The sequence below is a fragment of the Rhinolophus ferrumequinum genome, chromosome 4, assembly GCF_004115265.2.
Source record: "Rhinolophus ferrumequinum isolate MPI-CBG mRhiFer1 chromosome 4, mRhiFer1_v1.p, whole genome shotgun sequence".
NCBI lineage: Eukaryota > Metazoa > Chordata > Mammalia > Chiroptera > Rhinolophidae > Rhinolophus > Rhinolophus ferrumequinum.
The window spans coordinates 42474889-42495506 of NC_046287.1; the positions used below are offsets into that span (position 1 = coordinate 42474889).

The 20618-nt window shown below is 36.7% G+C and overlaps 1 protein-coding gene across 1 annotated transcript in view; it reads left to right on the forward strand.

Annotated features, from left to right (window-relative positions):
• Positions 1-20618, forward strand: part of HS6ST3 (heparan sulfate 6-O-sulfotransferase 3) — a 619320-nt gene that overhangs the window by 139409 nt on the left and 459293 nt on the right. The gene's annotated exons all lie outside the window — the stretch shown is intronic.

Genomic DNA, 20618 nt, shown 5'->3' on the forward strand with positions numbered 1-20618 from the left:
TCCTAGTGGACTAATCAACTTTAGCCAGTTCTGGTGAATATGTTAGAGATTTACAGCAAGCACACAGGTCACTGGGACTGTTTTTCACTGAAGAAATGGAGAGGGATCAACTGTGTTTATAAAGGTACAATGAGAGGCCTAGAATCATTTTAGAAAGTAAATGTACATTACCATGAAAGTGAGAAGACTTATTCCTTGTGGTTTTTCTCTGGGATGAATGAAGGTCATCTGAATAGTGAATCACAGTGTCATTCAGGAATGTTTCAAAAGTATGATGTTAACAGCACCACAACTAGATACCTTCATCCACAAACATTGAGAAGGGCCATTTAGCTATTTGGTTACACTGAAATGAAGGTAAGGGAACAAAAAAGATAGTAGCAGCTGAAAAATATTTTAAAAAATAGGATGAATAGAAGGCACACACTTTCTATTTAAAAAAATATGTGTGAGGGCAGAGTTTTGACATCTGTCCATCTTTTGTTCTAGCCCGGATGTTTTTGGCTGAACAAGTCAGTCAGACAGAGGTGTGTAAGTGTCGGGTAAATCTGAAACCATGAAGCGTCTAGGTGGATATTTATGCCCTCTGTGTCTGATGTGTCTGAGGATAGTATGCGCCTTCTTGGGGAAAAATCAAGGAAATTATGACCAAAACTAGATTTTAATTGCTCCTTGATTTGGTTCTTAACCAGACTTAATGAAGTGAAAAATCAGGCGGCAAAAAAAAACGAGTAAGATTCTCTGTGAACAGTCTTCATAAGCAGCACAGTCAGTGTGCACTCCTCTACCTATCATGGGTTCACCACAGCAGAAATGAGTGTTTAGTCAGCCTACTTGACTGTTGTACCATGCATCTACCAGAGACCTGGGAGCAGTGCTTCTTTTTCACCTCTTAAGATAACTAGAAGTAATAGGAATCGAAATCCATAGTTAATTCAAAATAGGGCGCCTGATATTATCAAATACTGTTTATTAAAGCATTTGAGTATACCAAGTTTTAATTTTGTGTGATCGCCATGCATTTAATTATGTTATTAAATATGAGTGCCTAACAGTGATTTTTAACCTGTTCTGTACCTCGGACCTCTTTTTTGATCTGTAAAAGCCTATGGATGACTTCTCAGACTAATGTTTTTAAGTGTATAAAATAAAATACATAGTATTTCAAAAGAAATAATTGATGGTAAAGTACTATTTTCAAAATTGAACAGGATGAAAACATGATGTGGGGTAGATGTCTTAAGTACCAGGATTTTGAAGTAATGATGAATGTAATTGGTGTTGTGAGACAGCTGTTAAACCTAATGTGGTATGAAAATATATGTTAATTCTATTGGTGACTCAGTAACAGGATTGACTAATACAGTGATGACTTGTTGCAGCATTTAAAATTGAAGGAAATGGTAAATTTCCACTGGAGCTAGAGAAAATACAGATGCATTTATTTTTTTTTTCCTTTTCAAATGAATGAACTCCCTGGGCTCTATCTCTGGTCCCCTTGAGAGTTCAAGGACCACAGGTTAAGAACCATTCGCTGAGGAGGTTTTCCTGGTCTGCATTCTACAGTTGACTTAAGTTTCACAGAGCACAAGAAAATGCATATAAACGCCCCCGTTAATATAATAAATGAAACATAAATCGATCCTGTAATATTTATTATAATTAGAAAATACTAGATCCTGATAGAAAATATTGATGCGCTCGGGTATATCTCTCCAGGCCTAACCTTGTCCTTAAAATATAAGACGATCAGTTAGTTTGGATGGAAAATCATTTAAAAACTGTGAACAAACTTTCAGAAAATGAGGATTTTTTAAATGCCTGTAATGGATCATTCTTAAGTATTTAATGAAACAAAAGATTTGGTTAAGATTATAGATGGCAGGAACCAAGATTTAGACATTTGTTACATGGAGTAGACTGTTGGCTTACAAAAAACAACAAAACACAGATTTGGAGAAACATTGAACCACCATTGACCCAGGTCCAGGTCTGAATATTTCATTATGATTTATAATGTCTTGATGAACGTATTCCCAGGGGGAAAACCAGCTTCCCTGACAAAGAGCTCTGAGTCATTGAGGGGGTCAGGGAATTCACTGTGGTGGTAGCCACATGTCTGGGCTCAAGATGGAGCTTGGTCTTCAGAGGGGTGAGAACCACTCCTGACCCACCTCACAAGGCTAGGAGCCAGCTGCAGTGGGAGGCAGCCCTTCAAGCTCCTCTCCACTCTTAGCTGTATGAGAATCTGGGAGAATTAGTAGCTTTATCTGGGTAGTGTGATGGGGGTACAGTTGGCTGGACACCATACCCGGAACACAAACCTATGCCTATGATAATTTTGTTTGTTTTAATCTCAGATCATGCAATTCCTCCTGGTAAAGAATCTATCTCTCACATTTTTACACATATCACTGTGGCTCTCTGCACTGGCTGTGCAAATGTTAGAAGAGGTGTGTAAGTGAGATAATGAATGAGAGCTCCAGAATAAAGATCACAGAAGGAAATGTGCCTCTGGTTCACACACAGGACCATTTTTTAACTAGGTTTCACTGAAAGGTGCTCCAAAGGCTGTACAATAAATTTCCAACTTCTCCCTAGCTACAGGAAACTTTCAGATTTCTGTAGAAGTGTTTTGACTGGTCATTGCCCCACACTCCAGGGGCAATTCACATGGCACACGGGCCACAGAAAATTAGATTACTTCTATTTCCAGCACCACCAACTAATGAACAACCTGGTTTCTTTTTAAAGACACCCTATCTGTAAAGAGGAGTCTGCCCCTTATGGATGGCTAAAAACTGAAAGTAGACTGGTGAACTCTGAGCTCAAACCTGTGTAACTCCAGGTCAAGCCCTTTCCCCAGCTCTATTTTACAGTACAAGGCGGTGAGTTCTGGTGAGGTGAGAGGGTTTGAAGTTCTCCAAAGCAACCCAATGTTGCCATGGGTTATTTCTAAAAAAACAAAGGTATAAGGATTACTTTCACAGCTTTAAAAAAATTATTTGCAAGTGTTATAAGTTGACATTTCAAAATGCTGAAATTTGAAAATAACTTTTAAAAAGTTCTAATTAAGCAATAATAACTGGGAATTGACATTTTCTACCATTTACTGAGGAGTTACCCAGCTAATAACCCCCTCTTTTCAAATTCCCAACTCAAAGCCATTACATAAATATAGAATGACATTGTGCTACAGTGTAGGAAATTGGGGTCTCAGCATCTAACCTACTTCCACCCCTCTCTCAGTGTCCCTGCAAAGCACGATTGATATCACCTTAAACAGAAAAAAGCTTTACTGTTTCTAGAAAATTTTGAATAGAAATTGGCTTCCTGTAAGCAATCCTAATTTAAGTAATACACTCCAGCTCTACTCACTGGGATTCAGTGAGAATCCCTGGAAACACTCCAGCTACATTCATAGTACGCAAAATTCAAATTCCTACTTAGGAATTTTAAGAACTACGGATAGGACTACACATAGGCTGATCCAAAAAACAGTGAAGGTTTAAGATGGAATGAGTTAAGATTATGGTGAACTTGCAGACATGCTCTGTTGGAGGTAAGAACAAGGGACAGGACTAGTGCGACCTTCTTCCAGTTTTGTCCAGGACAGAGCCAGTTCATGCTTATTGTCCAAGTTTTGCATTTTCAAAAAGTGTCCTCATTTGGATGATAAAATGAATGTTTACTCCATTTAATTGTTCAAGGAATTCCATGGTTTCTCAAGATGTAGTAGAAGGAGTACTAAAGTATTAAGTTGGTATACAAGTAATTGCGGTTTAAAAGGTTAAAAATAATTGCAAAAACCGCAATTACGTTTGCACCAACCTAATAGAATCAAAATATCTGGCTTCAGACCTCTACTAACTGAGGAATGTTAGGCAAGTTGCTTAACTTCTCTGTGGCTTTTTCTTTATCTCTAGAATGAAGATAACAATCCCTACCTCACAGAGCAGTCTAGGTGTTTAAATAACAACTCTGTATGCAAGATCATCACAGTAATTCTTGGTGAGTAGTAGGCAATTTAGTTTGGTTGGTCTGAATCCACTGCCAATTACTGGATCTCGGGTGCTCATATATTGATTCATCTGATGTTCTTGGGAAAATGTAAGTTGTTAATTCTTCTTCCTTGGGCAGAGTTCCATGGTTGTTTAATTGACAGCGCTTAGGACTGGGAGAACTGAATTTCATGTCTGCTACTATCTCCCTGTTTGACTTTGACTATGGGCATATTACTTGAGATTTCTAAGATCTCTCACTTCCTTTGTTTTCCTTCTCTTACTTTAAATAGTTATAAGAATTGGCTAAAGTGGATACACTATAACTAACATATTTGACTTCAGGTTTTGATTAGGCATTTATTCATTCAACAAATATTTATTGAATATCTATTCAACAAATGGCTGTATGCCACGTACATTGCAGGTACTAATAAATCAAAAGAGAACAATATGGTACTCGCCTCAAAGGAATTGTCAGTCTGGCTATCCAAAGTTATATTTTCTAAACATTCCTGATAGAGAGGAATCTCTCTTCTTACATATCAACAGGAAAGAATATTTCAGATTTCTTCACCTAATCCTATATAACAATTTCTAAATCTTTAAATCTAACTAAACCTCCTCTGGTATCTACTTAAGTATTTTCCTTTTCTGCTTTTTCTCAGCAGGAAAGGAGAAAATCTGTTCTTTTGACTACATGAATGCCTTTTATGTTATTAAAAATCTGTCAGGCTTTGTCAAGTCACTGTATAGTGTAATACCACGTAGTTGCCTTAACTATCATAATGAACTCAACTATTAGGTTCCATCTTTTAATTTTCTTCTTGTTGATATAAACTGTTTTATATTTAGAGTGTGAGACTGATTTTGTAAGTGCTATGTTGTAACATTTGCAAGGTAGTTCCTGTTAGGGTGAGAAATTGTGTTAAGCTGAAACATCAAGAGGAGTGTGTGTGTGTGTGTGTGTGTGTGTGTGTGTGTGTGTGTGAGTGTGTGTGTACAGGGTGGGGCATATTGTTGTCTCTGTTGGGAGATTGGTTACTTTCACAGTTAACTTGTGAGAACCTTATTGATAGGAAGGAATGGATGTGAAACAGATTCTGGGTATTTACATCATGAAAGAGCCCAAAGGAATGGGCTTATCAGAGGCTGAGCTGTGAGTAGAGAAAGAATCAGGCCTTAAGACAGATAACCAGGTATAGCTGGGTTCCCACCTTTGACCCCAGGACACAGTCTGGTTGCCCTTCGCTGCATTCTGACAAATCTTGCTGGGAGGAAGGGATTGTGTGCAGGGAGCCAAAGACCAACAAGGCTTATCAGATGATTCTCCCAGTGGCTGAGGTAGCTGATTAGAGCAGAGGGGCTAAGTTCAAGGAAAAGATAAAATCTAACATAGCTGTGTTCTGAACTGCCAACAATTACCTACATTTATCAGACTGCAAAGGACATCAGATCATCTTGTTTATCCTCTTGCTGCAACAAAATTGCACATTAATGATTCTGGATGGAGGTGTGTCTCACATATCAAATGACTTTAGAAAGAAGGCTCAGCTAGAGCTAAAAAGACAATTTTCCTTTGGGTCTAGTATTTCCTGTATTATTTTCCATCCTGCTAATTCCATCCTGGTGCTACTTCAAGGAAATGGACATGATTTTTCTATTATAGGTTATTTAAATAAATAATCACAGAGATGTACGTTTCTGAACAGGCAAGAACAAATGTTTCATAGAAAGCAGAACAATAACCACCCCTCCCATGTTTGGTTTAATAAGATGTCCATGTTTCTCAGTTGTATGCATGAGGCAGTCACATTTTATGTGCAAAATAAGTTCATAAAGACCTTACATTTTTTAAAACTCACATAATTCAACACTAATTTTTCTATTGTAATAAATTGAAATGCAGGGAGATGCATTTTCAGACTTTATAAATCTACTACAATTTAGAGTAATTTTACTTTTAAATACACTTTTTATGTACTTTTTAAGTACAGAAAAAACAACACAGGAATAAATAAACTATAAAACCTTGACCCTTTTCATAGCTTTTTATCACATCTAATTTCACTGCACGGATCTTGATTTGGGGACACGTTTAACAGCATCACCATTCGTTGCATTTTGGGATATTGTTATGAGGTACAAAAATAATTATAATGTAAAATAGCACTGAACATTAAAATAATATTACAATAGTCACAAAATCGTGCAGGAATGATCCCGGGCTGTAAAGCCCAGTGTGGTTCATGGCATACTTTTATTTCTGCTATTTCTGCGTACCAGCCGAAGTGCTGCTGCCTTGCAGAACGGCAGAGATGCTGGCTGTGGTCAACCAGCTCAGCTGGCAGCTTTGAAGGAATGTGATTAATGGATGGTTTTTAAAGAGAGAGAGAGAGAGGGAAAGAGAGAGAGAATATGTGTATGTGTGTGTGTGTGTGTGTGTGTGTGTAGGATTGTATTTAAATTTTTATGTTGTTATATGTAAAATACAAGATGTATATATAATAAATGGTATAACTACATTATACCATTTCAAGTTGGCACATTTCAGTGTTGTATAATAAAGTATATCTTATATCTATATCCACTAATGGCCATGATGAGTATTGATGTATTTTAGGAAGGATTTCTTTGTATTCTCCAATGAAATATCTTATATATGTTCTTATACTAAACGTTATTGCTATGGACGGAGTTGGGCCACACACCCCCTCAGTATTCACATACTGAAGCCCTAACCCCCCATGTGAGATGCCAGAAATCTCTCTCTCTCTCCATATGAGTACAAAGAAGAGGTCATTTGAGCATCCAGTGAGGAGGCAAATGCCTATAAGCCAAGAGAAGAGGCCTCAAAATGAAACCTACATTGCCAGTACCTGATCTTGGACTTTCCAGCCTCCAGAACTGTGAGAAATAAACTTGTGTTGTTTGAGCTCTGACTCCCCGCCCCCCACCAGTCTGTGATACTTTGTTATGGCAGCTTGAGCAGACTAACACACATATCATCTTTTAATATCAAATATATTTAAGTCATTACTTCAGTTTTGAGTCTTCTCTTATAGTAACTGCTTATACATATTAAATTGTCTCTTTTCACTTGAAACCTGTTATTCTTATTTAATTTAAAAAGTGGAATTATGAATTTTATCCTCGTTTCCAGGGAGATGACTATTCATGTTTACTGAGATCGGTATTATAAGGATTCATTCAATCACTCATTTAGAAATATGCTCCGGGTATGTAAGGAGCTGAGGTAGGCACCTGGCAATGGAAGATAAAGAAGACATGGACTCTGTCTTCAGCAAAATTGTTGAATGACAGAGAAGAGAAACAAATAACAACATTGTAAGGCGGACCATTGTGTCTGGCAAGAAAGGAGGTCTGAACAGAATGGAGCCAAATGACATACTCTCTCTTTGCATTCTGTCCCATCAGCTTTTCAGTTCTTTGCCGGGACCAAAATCTGCCCTCTCTTCACAAAGGGAAAGTTCATATGCTTTCCCTTTCCCTGGAATGCTTTTCCCCACCCCTACACCTAAATGACTTCCAGAGCTCAATTTAGGTATCATTTCCTTCAGGAAGTTTCCTTGAAACCCCTGGTTATGGTGGAGTCTCCTTGTTCTATGCTAATATTTACTTATGTTAATATTTCTGGTACTTATCACAATTACTACTAATGTTTTGGTAAATCTTTTAACTACCAGCTGTACTGGGTGGGGGAATGCCCTGATTTTGTAGTGTTTGCTGATTTCAGGGGTGTAAAAACTCCCAGTGTAGTGATAACATGTTACCAATGTGATGTCATTGAATGTAGAGTTGAGAAGAGAAGCACAGTAGCAAACCATTATATAGAATTTTCACCATAAAAATGCAAATATGTGTTTAAGTAATTCAAAGACATAGAAAGAATATAGGAAATAATGAGCTTAAAATATTTATTACTTTTGTTTTTCATATAACTAATCACATGTTTATATAATTTAATCTTTTTATATTGACTGTATTTAATGACTGGCTTGCAAAATTCTGAAAATTTAGCAAACAGCTCTGACAACTGGTAGGAGCTGGCTCCTGTACACCACAGACACTCAGATGATTATGTGTGTAAACAGTTATTTAATGTCTGTCTTCTCTATGAGAATGTAAGCATGTTAAAGCAGGGACTGAGCTGGCCTTGATCTATTAGTCAATTTTGATTGGGGAAACAGAAGCCATTTAGGAATTCCAAGTAGAAAAAGTTTTACACAAGGAACTAGACCACCTTGGAAGGTCATGGAAGCAGGTGGTTGAGTGCACTTGACATGTAGGAACCTACCCAGAAGCTGAATCAGCAAATCTCCCAGTCACAGTGGGAACTGCCACTGCTGATTTTAGAGATTCTCAAGAAGTAGCCTTTTGTCCAAGTCAGCTTGCAACTGCCAACAGGGATGTCCAAATCCCATGTGTGCAGTTCTCATTGGATGACTCTAACCTGGTGCCTTGGTGGGAAGGGCATTCTGAAGAACGGTGGTGTCAGGGTTTTCTGCAAAGCAGAGAATCTGCATAAGGGAGCAGAGATGACACCAGGTTGATGATAGACAATCTCTTTTGCTCACTAACATATCTCCAGCACTTAGAATATTCTCTTGCACATAGGAGGCGCTCAGTACATGTTGGTTGAATGATTGAGGCCCAGGTGTTGAAAGTATATAACACAGCCACGATAAAGTGTAATTGACCTGAAAGCAAAGGATTTATTTGGACATCTCACTTAATTAACCTGACCTAGTACTTGTAGCATTCAGATAAACAACTTAAGAAATAGTATCCTGAAAAGTAATGTATAACTTAATTGCTTGGAATTTAAAACATATTTCTGCCTATAAATGGTAGTGAGATCTCTAGACTGGTCCATAACAGCTCATTTTACTCATAATGTTGCTGAAATATCACACTAATAATGTAATAACTCACTACCTTATAGAATATTTTGCAAGGAAATGCACTGAAAGTTTCAGTTCTGGTGCTAGATCCACATTCTCTGCTTTTGCATCTCTGGCAACAAGTATATGAATTCCTCCTTCCCCAGTTCCTGTTTAGACTTTAAGCAGCAGGAGTAGGAACATTGTGATGTAGTTTCAGCATTAGTTGTATCGGGGAAAGTTAGGTTCTGAGTGCCCCAGTAGTAAGAGATAAAAAAGTTCTGGATGTAGAAGGGAGTTCTAGCAGCTATAACGGAAACGTACATTCTTTTCAATGTAGAGACATTGAAAGTGTTTTATATTAGGATTTTCTGTATTATGCTTATTAAATTAACATCAGAGTTTTCATTGCAAAAGAATAAGCCATATAGTTAAAATTAAATTAGGAGAATAAGCTATATTAAATTTGCATAGAGATTTTTGGTAGTAGGTCTTACCAGGTGAGTGAACCATACCTTGGGGATATTAACTCTGGCAGTTCTTAAAAGAATCACTTTGTAAATTACTGGCACAATGAACTAAAAGATACTCTAAAGAATACTAAAAAGTGCCTTAAGTTCTTGAGGACAGGGATCATGTCTTATTCATTGTATATCCTTCAAGAGTTAGCACTATGTTTAACAATCAGGCAATCAATGAATATCAAATGAAATAATGCAGATTGTCAAAAAGATAAATTTAGAAAAGGAAGCATACCGTAATCTAATCTAAGGACCCACATGATATTCCATTAGAAAAAAAAGAATTAGATTTATAGATAGGAAAATGGATATACAATAACAGAGAATTAGAGTTTGGAAGTGAATACTGTTCGCCAAATAATTTGAGTTTTTGTTTTTTTGGATAGGGTGGTCCTCACTGGCCCCCTTGTAATAAAGTGGGGCTGTGCCTAGCTCTGGCCAATGATTTGTTAGGAGATGTAATTCTTCTAGGTGATGCTTGTAGACTAAAATATTTAATTTTATTTTAAGACACTGGAACTCTCTTTTTCCTGTATTATGTTGACTCTTTTTCCTGTATTATGTTGAGTGGTAATGTTTCTGATGGTGACCATTCTATCAGCCTAGGCCTCATGCGATGGATAGGGAGCATCACTGAGAAATAAACAGTGTGACCCTCTGATTTATTATTCAAACCAGATCACTTTTGAGGCTTAGAGTAGGCTGTATTAATAATTTAGCTGAGGCAATAAGCATAAACCAGAGCTGTCCTGACCAAACCAGGACATATGGCCACTTAGAACTAAACCTTTGTAATTGAAACCACTGAGATGGGGTTGTTTGTTTTTGCAGCATAACCTATCCAGACTGATCCATGGATTCAATGCCAAAATTGGAAACAACATTCTCTTTTTTGATTTTTTGACTTTAAATGAGTGTGTATATATGATTTGGATTGCAAGTGACAGATACTCAACTCAAGTTCATTGAGGCAAACACAAATGAATTTAGCAACACTTGGAATCCAAGAAAGTTTAGCAAGTAAAACAATAAGAGGGTACAGATGGAGCTGAGCCTCAGGAACAGCAAGAACCGGGGGATCAGATTGAAGGCTGCTAGGCCTTCTGCCTCTATTTCTCTCTGTATGGAAGCCTTGCTGCTTCTCACTAAAGCCAGGTTTCCTCCACAGAGGGGCAAATCAGGGTCACCAGCAGCTTCAAAATTCTAAGTCTGTTTCCATCATTAAGAGGGACAGACTTACAGATAATCTCTGAATTGTCAACCTCTTAACCAACCAGCCGAGACCAGGAGGTTGAATCATGTGGGACCAAAGCAGTGTCCCTGGGAGCTACATTGGGATAAGGAGAATAGAAAGGGTGGGGTGTGAGGAAGACAAAAAATCCTACATATTTACTTCATACATGCTCATGGATTGGGCAGACACTATTAATAATGCACTTACTTAGAGCTTTTTCTGGTTATTGCTGGAATTTGGAAAAACTTATAACATTTTTTCCCTGTATTCTCTTTTGTGGTTCCTTTTGGATAAAAGCCACATGTTTGAAAGTATCTGGGTGGAAAAATGATGAGTTGTGGGGCAAAGGGACTGCGTAAAGCTAACTGACCCACCTGGGCATTGAACCAGAAATTCTGCTCTCCATAGAATTATATTCTAATCAACTGAACTGAGCTGTGGGAAGAGAAATGACACAATGACATTCAAAGTGACTTTTTGAAGCTGACCGTAAACTTCCACTCTCTGCAATTAGCTAACTTAAGTTTTTTATTTTTATTTTCTTAAACACCCCAAACTGAAGAATTAGATTACATCATCTTAAGCCAAAAAACATCAAAGGTTAGATTGTGGGGTCTATGATTTGGTTGCAGGCACCAGCACTAGGTTCATATCCTATTGTCCTCTCCTGCCTCATATGTTCAATGTAAATTTTGGGGGTCTAGTAGAACGCCTACTTCCAACAAGGTTGTGAGCCAAGCTGGCCGATGGCTCTGAAGGTGCCTATGATGAAGGGCTATGTCATGACGAAAATAATTGCTTTAATTAGCCATTAAACAGGCTTCAGGGTCAACATGACGATGGGTTTCTTTCTGTGTTTGATTTAGTAGAAGCAGTTAATGATTTTGTTTTTATTATCTTTACCCCCTGCTTCAGAATTATTTACTTAGCACATAGAAGGCAACAGATATTTGTTATTATAAAATCAATTTCATGCCTGACTAGACCATCTTTTCCACCTTTGTCATTACTCTTTGAGCTTTGGGTGTTATCTTGGGCTCATTTATGTTTATACAAGTAGATGGCAATGGGCCCTACCAATAATTATTTGGGGAATTTGAGTCATACAGCAACAGGCAGTGCATTTTCATTCTCAATTTCAGAGAATTTCCATGTATTAATTTCCCCCCATTTCTACTGAAATGTTTAATCAATAGAATAATGTTTCTAAAGTAGAAGTATCACATCATACTTTCTCCAGTGATCTGCATGATGTTAAGAATGGATCATGTATCCAGAGTAAATATTCAATATGTAAAAAGAGTGAAACACACATCCATCAGCTATCATTTTGGTTGAAAGCATTCTTCCTTGAAATCTTTGTTTACTGAAGTTGTGTTCCTTTGTTGTTTCTAGCTTTTATGTAAGGCTCAAGGTGACAATCATGGCTTTTCTGAAATGTCAGTAGCTGTGAAGTTAAATAATATGAATGCCACTAACATTCTTCTTTTTCAATTTTTCTTCTTTCCGGTGGTGGTATTGGTTCTGAACTAATTAATTCCCAAACATATGTAAAATTAAGTCTGCAAGTCTCTTTATGCATATTAAGCATGTCCTGGATATAGCCTTGAGGGTATGGGGTAGGAGTGAATTGGCCTGGTTCCTTTTGGATCTGCCACTATTCCCATCATGCCTTGCCATTCCCATCATGCTGTCATAGCATCTACCTGTCCTCAGTCACTGGCAGGGGAGATTTGCCTGTTTCTACAGTTTCACAGGGTAGAAGTGAATTTCTATCCCAATTGTTGAAGCAGCCCACCATTTTCCCACTGAGTCAGAACTCCTGCCTTCCTCCATCCCCTATTTTCTGCTCCATGGTGATGGAATCATAATACTCCTCTGCCTAATACCCTGCTCCTAACAGGCCATTTATATGGATCCATCATGCCACTCTATGATCCCATTGCATAATCTTTTCCACTGATTAGCTTTGACCTTCAACACTCAGCGAACATTTATCGAGCATGTACCCAAACCTGGCTGGGAGTTCTAGCTCAGAACATTGGTGGCTGTGTGTTGCTCAGCAAGTTGGAAATGGTTCTGAACCTTAGTTTCTATTTTTATAAAATGGGAGTAATATAAATCTTCACCTTATCTACATCACAGTTGTTGTGAGGACTCAATACAGTAAAGCATGTGAAAGTATCTTGTATATGTTGCTATATAGAAGTTAGTTATTTTCTTTCCCTGGAGGTATACACCTAGATTTCTGTTGAAAATTAATCTCTATAATCTTGGTCAGCAAATTTGTCCTAAAAAATTCTATACTGATGTTATAGTTTAACATTTGACGTAGGTTATGTAGAAGGTTCTTACGCTTTGAAGCATATCAGAATCATCTGGGGTGCTTTATAGAGGTATATTCCTGGGTCCCAGGCCTAAAGATTCTGGTTTTAGGTTTGCTTTGGGGCTTAGGAACATGCATTTTTAACAAGCACCGTGGATTAGTTTCTTGGGACTGTTTCATAAAAGGTACCACAATTTGGGAGGGTTACAAAAGCAGAAATTTATTGTGTCACAGTCTGGAGGCTGGAAGTCTGAGATCAAGGGGTCAGCAGGGTTGGTTCCTTCTGAGGGCTGTGAGGGAGAATCTGTCCAGGCCTCTCCCTTAGCTTCTGGTGCTTGCTGGCAATCTTTGGTGTTCTCTGCTTTATAGATGTATGAACCCAGTCTCTGTCTTCATTTTCCCATGGCATTCTCCCTATGTACATATGTCTCCAAATTTCCTCTTTTTATAAGGACAGTCGTGTTGGATGGGGGTCCACCCTAATGACCTCATCTTAACTTGATTATCTGTGAAGACCTTATTTACAAATAATGTCACATTTCAAGGTTACCGGCAAACTTCAACATAGAATTTTGGACTTCGATATGTGAAGTTTTGGGGGATACAATTCAACCTATAAAATACCTTAAGTGATTCTGATCCAGGTGTGTGTTGCATTACATGGTGAGAAACAGTGTACTGCGGACTGCAGGCTGAATGTGAGAGAGTGTGAGGCTAGTGGCTGCACAGAGCTCTGTTTTCTTTACACTAGAGAGGAGCAATGGAGAATGGAATGAAGAGTTGGATAGTATAGCTGGAGAAGAATGGCCGCGTATGAATGGTAGATGAAGTGAGATCTTAGAGATTGCTTCTGAGGAACTCTGGAGGAGGTATTATTAACACTCCTGTTAACACTGTGAAAGCTATTGGGCCACATACTCAACCCTGCAACAGGCCTGTGATCCTTGGGCACTGAGCCCGGAGTCCACACTCAGAACCTCAGCCTACTCAGACAGTTCTGAATTCTTTGGTAATTTCTTCCATAGCCCCACGTGTACTCCAGAACCAGCAACTACGGTACCTAAGTGTAGGCCTTTCTAAAAATATCATCTCTCTACCGGATCCACATAGATGAACTACTCATGTGAAAATTTGAATATGTGGTGGCCAGTCTAGGGCTTTCTTCATTACGTCAGTTATCTACATCATTGAGCTAAGCCTAGGGTGAGAGTTCTGGAAGATACCTGAAATAATTGGGAATGCTTTACTCCTAGCTGGCATCCTTTTGGAGACCATTACTTTATATTTTAGAATTGCTATTGAGGTTATATTTTAGCTCTAATATTGCAGAGCATATTTTCAGGCATATTTCCAATAAAATTGAAAAGGACAATTTATGGATACTGTGGTCTAATATCTGAGAGTATAGAGGGTTGTATGTACTCCTCATACACCATGGTTCTGCTTGGGCCAGATAACTAGAGCCTTCTATCCAGTGCTTCAGGAGAGGGCTATTACACTTAAGGGGGCATGACACATAGCCATTGAAAAATCATGGAAGATATAATCATGAGAGAGACTTTGCCGTAAATGTATGAAAGAAACAATAGATTTGGAAAAATGCATTATTATATAAAACCAAGTTTTCCCCACACCTTAGGAGATGTAGGTCTTACAGAATGGAAAGAGGAGAGGAGAATTCAGGAACAATCAAGGTAGATGGGGTCAATTCTCCATGATAAGGGGCCCTCTCCTTCTCTCACCCACTTCCTTAGGTTAACTCAAAATCTAAAACCCAAACATTTTTATTTTTATATATTTTAGTTTTATGTCTGTGTTTACTTTTACATGGTAGTTGTTGATATACAGGTTTATATTTTGTGTTCTACTTAACAATATATGATGAATTATTTCTAGGTTGTTCATATTTTAATGTCTGAAAAAAAGACCATCAAGTGGTTGTACTCTAGTTCTGCAAGCTGCACCTATGTATTGCAGTGATTGTAGTGAAACTACACAATGAAGCAAAGGCCTAATGGATACATTGGTATAGGAGGAAATACCTATAAGTCTTTACCTCCCCTCCCACTCTTGTTGGGCAGACATTGACAGGAGAGTGGGTTTACTCACCTACCCAGTTCTCTGTCCCTGAGTCCTATTAACTCTAACTATTGGAAAGGATGAAATATCCATTTACAGGTGCAATCTTGCTTCAGCCTGGGACAGCTTCCACCACTGTTGCCAAAGCCTGTGTTTTGGCATATTTATGTAACCTTTTCGACTTTCTGGAATGCCCTTTCTACATCTCTCTACCTAACGAAATTCTTCTCTTCGTATTTCCAGGCCCCACACAAGTTCAGTCTACCCAGAGGAGCCTTCCTTAACTAACTTAAGGCATCTAGCTTTCCCTGATGTCTTGGTTGAGTTTTCTCCTCTGTTTTTGTCTTATCTGATCTGCTGTATTAATTGGTAGCAATCAGGGATCATGTGTTATCTTTCTGGCTTTTTCTTACCCCTTTTATTATAATGTGGAGCCTCTACTAGGTGCTCATTAAATACTGTCTTTTTGTTTCAAAGCTATTTTAATATGAAGGCAAAGATTGGAGCTCTTAACTACTAAGTAAGAAGTTTAAAAAAATGAACATCTTCAGAATGGTGACAGATTTTCCAAATGTCCCTGGAATAGAGAGATGGTTGAGTATATTGTATTAATTACATGGAATGTATGCGTTCATTAAAATTATATCAATGATGATTATGTATCAACATGAAAATATTGCAAATTCTATTTTAATTTTAAATTAAGAAAACAGAACATAAAATTGTATTTTTTACTACAATTACAGCTGTAGAAAAACATGAATAAAAGCTGTGAGAGAATGCAAATATGAAAAGTTATATTTTGGTGACAGATTAATGGGTGAATTATTTTCTTTTGGTACTAGAATACTATTTTTGTAATAATTGAAAAACATACAGTGATAGTTGGACTGTGGTCAGCTATGGGAAAAAGTACTCAGTTTTTGAGAATGGAAAATGAAATGAGTTATAAGGAGACTTCAAAAGCCTTTAATGCATAAATTAATTCTGATAGCCTGTGCTTTTTAATTTTTATATGAAATGATAATGAGTAGTCACTTAATGTTTAAGATATTTTAAAAACATGGTTACCAGGTCTTAGGAGAATCATCTTGGAATCCTGCCACTTTTACATACAGATATATATATATATATATATATATATATATATATATATATATATATATATATATCTACCTATCTATATAATCAACTGTACATTTCAATTTGCCCCCAAAAGCAAACTGCCAGTAGGATATCTAGAATTCAAGACCTACAACAATCTTGGTACCTTACACTTCTTTTATTCAAAATCCACATTTTTGGGGGGGGCTCTCGTATTTTTGTTTGTGTGACGAAAAACAGTTTCTGGTGTTTGAATCATCATGTCCTTTTCGTACATAACAATGTCCCATGGGGTTTTCATCAGGGAAGAAAAGGCAACACACTGGCATAAGATTTTGCTATGATTATCTCATCATCTCCTTTCATTTGCAATGCCACTGGCAAAACTCTTTTTAAAAGAAGGTTCAGCAAAATGATTGGCACTTGGTAAGTGGTTGATATTGAATAGGAAAAGCCAAGAGCTAACTTGAAGTCTTTTTATAATGTTCTTTGTTTAAAAAAATGAAGAGAAAAAAAATCCAAAATTAGAATACTAAGAACTACAGCAGTCTCGCACCATACTGTTTTAATTGGCTGTTGCTCATGAGGAGAATCAATAATGTCTTTTGAAGTTTTACATCAACTGCTTAATTTTGATCAGGTCTTATAATTAATCAACTTTGAATAAAATGAATCAGCTATAATTTCAACCTTAGTTTGTTTTTTAAAAATAGCTACAGTGCTATAAGTGATAGATAATCTAAACTTACTCAAAGCCTTATAAACAATTTTAGCAGTATTTGGGAGGAACTGCAACTTATCAATTAACTCATGAATTTCAGCAATCACATTTTCAATACCTTTTCGGAACATACTTATTGAAATGTTAGTGTAATTTTGGGTTCTTTCTTCAGGTATTTTGCCTGTTCTGTTTTAATCATTAAGTAACAATTATAGTAGTATCCAGTATATTTTCAACACTGTGCTGGGCACCATGGAGGCAGAGAAGTGAGTCAAAAGCATCATAGGGTATGGTTTCTATTTTCAAAGAACTTACAATTTAAACACAGGAACAGGCAAACTGGACATACACAAAACAGAGAATAACTGACTTTCAAAGTGTCTTGTTAACTGATTGTACGTAAGGTAATTTCAGAAAAGTAAGAAAGCTTGAGTTGTTTTGAACTACTTAGAGGACGTGAAACTTGAGTGGAGACTTGAGAGATGGTGTGGCTGAGATTGCTAGTTTTACTCAATATTTGTTCTTCTTTATTTTAGATTGGAACAGAATTTAGCTGCCCAGCTGAAGGCTACACTTCTCAGGTCTCTTGGATCTAAGTGTGCCATGAGACTGAATTCTGTACAATGGGTTGTAAGCAGAAGTGTGTGTATGTAGCTTCTCCATCAGGCTATCATAGCAAGAAGTGTGCCCATCCCTACTCCTTTTTGTCTGTTTTACTGGGTGAGACACAGATGAAATAGCTGGGAGCTGGAGCAGCCATCTTGGGATATGATATTGAAGTTGGATAAATGTGGCAGATAATATAGAAGGAACCTAAGCCCTTATCAACCTCATCAAACAGAATTGTCATGGCAGCCAAGAATTTTATACATAAGAGAAATAAACTAATATCTAGGTTAAGCCATTGTTATTTTGGGTCTCTCTATTAGAGTAGCCAACCTATACCATAACTAATATAGATAGATAGATAGACTTTAAATCAGCAGAAGAATAAAGAAGGACGTTCCATGTGTGGAACATGAACAGAGGCCCTAGATGGGCATTAACATGGTGAAACTGAGTTATTAGTCCTCTCCCTCAGCATGTCTCCACTTATATTAAATAGCAAATAAAATTATAGGTATGACTTATTTAACTTCACTGTGGTAGGGAATATACTTTGCATGATTTGAATCCTTCTAAATTTATTGAGACTTGCTCTATGTCCTAACATATGGCTTATACTGAAGAATGTTCCCTGTACTTTGGCAGCATGTATATACTGCTGTTGAGGTGTATTGTGTTCTACAGATATCTGTTAGGTCTAGTTTGTTTATAGTGTTGTTCAAAAATTTCTGTTGCTTTATCTTTTCCCAGTTTTTCTACCCATTATTGAGAGTGGAGTATTGAATTCTCCAACTATTATTTTTGAATTGTCTATTTCTCCCTTTATTTCTGTCAGTTTTTGCTTCATGTATTGGGATTAAGTTCATATATGTTTGTAATTTCTTATATTTTTACATATTATTACAATTTCTTATAATTTCATGTATTTTCTTGCTGGATCAACACTTTTATTATTATAAAATATTCCGCTTTGATGATAGTAACAGTTTTTGTCTTAAAAATTTACTTGATATTAGTATAGTCACTCCAGTTTTCATTTCATGTAAATCCTACCATATCAGTTATTACATTAAAATTAAGTGGATTGAATACTCCATTTGAAGGCAGAGATTGTTTTTAATTTTTAGGTTTCTACATGTCTTGTTTTTGTTTCTCTCTCATACATCTCTGCCTTCTTTTGTGTTAAATATTATCTAGTGTACAATTTTAACTCCCTTGTCATTTCTTTTACTGTATATTTTTGAATTATTTTCTTAATGATTGCTCTCAGGATTGCAATTAACATTATCATTTATACCAATGTACTTTGGATTAATACCAATTTAATTTCAATATTATAAAAAAATTTAATCCTATATAGTTGCATTTTCTAACCCTTTCCTTATGCTGTTTTCTCTCTCTGTCTCTGTCTCTCTCTACACACACACAAACACACACACACACACACACACACCCATTAACACAGATTGATTATCATTGCTTTATGTAGTTGTTTTCTAAATCAGGAGAAAATGAAGCATCACCAATAAAAATATATTTATGTTGTCTTTTATAGTTATTTATGTAATTTTCTTTATTAGAATTCTTTATTTTTTTATATGGATTTGAGTTCCTTTATTTCATGCTGAAGATCTCCATTTATTATTTCTTGTAAGGCAAGTCTACAAGTGATGAATTCTTCCAATTTTTTTTTTTTTTTACTTGTGAATGTCTTTAATTTCTACTTCATTCTTGAAGGATAGTTTTGCTGGACATAGAATTGTTGTTTGACAGGGTTTTTTTTTTTTCCCCCCAGCACATTGAATATGTCATCCCACTGCCTTTTTGGCTGTCAAGGTTTCTTATGAACAATTGGGTATTAATCTTATTGAGGATCCCTTGTGCATGATGAGTTGCTTCTCTCTCAGTGCTTTCAAGATTCTGCCTTTGTCCTTTGAATGTTTGGTTATGTGTCTAGGTGTGAATCTCTTTGCATTTATTCTACTTAGAACTTGTTGAGTTTCTTGCATGTGTAAATTAATGCTTTTTGTTAAATTTGGAAGTTTGAGGCAACTATTTCTTCAAATATTTTTCTGACTCATTCTCTCTCTCCTCTACATTGGGACATTCCATATACATGTATTGGTATGCTCAATGGTGTCTCACAGGTCTCTGAAGCTCTATTTTTCTTTTTCTTTCTTCCTTTCCTTCTTCCTTCTTTCCTTCTTTCTTTCCTTCCTTCCTTATTTTGCTCCCTCCCTTCCTCCTTTCCTCCCTCCCTCCCTCCCTCCCTCCTTTTTTCCTTCCTTCCTTCCTTCCTTCTTTCCTTCCTTCCTTCCTTCCTTCCTTCCTTCCTTCCTTCCTTCCTTCCTTCCTTCCTTCCTTCCTTCCTTTCTTCTGTCTCAAACTGGATAATTTCAACTGACTTGTCTTGAATTTTGCTTATTCATTCTTCTTCCTGCTCAAATCTTATGTTGAACCCCTCTAAGGAATTTTGCATTTCATTTATTGTAGTTTTTAAACTCCAGAATGTCTGTTTGGTCCTTTTTATAATTTATAATTTCAATCTACTTGGTGAGGTATTTTTCTCATACTTTTCATTAGTTCTTTAGACATGGTTTCCTTTAGTTATTTGAACATATTTAAAATAGTTGATTTAAAATCATTGTAGTAAGTTGAACATCTGGCCTTTCTTAGGTATGATTTCTGTTGATTGATACCATACTTTCTTGTTTCTTTACATGATTCACAATTTATTTTCGTTGAAAACTGATCATCTTAAATAATATAATATGGCAAATCTGAACAGATTCTCTGTCCCTTCCCCAGTATTTATTGTTGTTATTGTTTATTGTAGTAATTGTTGATTTGTTTAGTGATTTGTCTGAATGAGTTTTGTAAAGTCTGTATTTTTTGTCATATGTGCCTTCTGAAATTTCTGCTTAGTTAGCTTGATTGTCAACAAATAGTTAGAAATTTTCTTAAATGTTTGGAACCAATGAATCTCCCAGTCTTTGCTAAGATGGTCTGTGTGCATGTGGGGCCATGCCTTTAACACTCAGCTAGGCAGTTTACAACTCTACCTTAGTCTTCACTTCCTATTTTTATAGAGCCTGCAGATCGACCAGAAGTGGGAGTTTCAT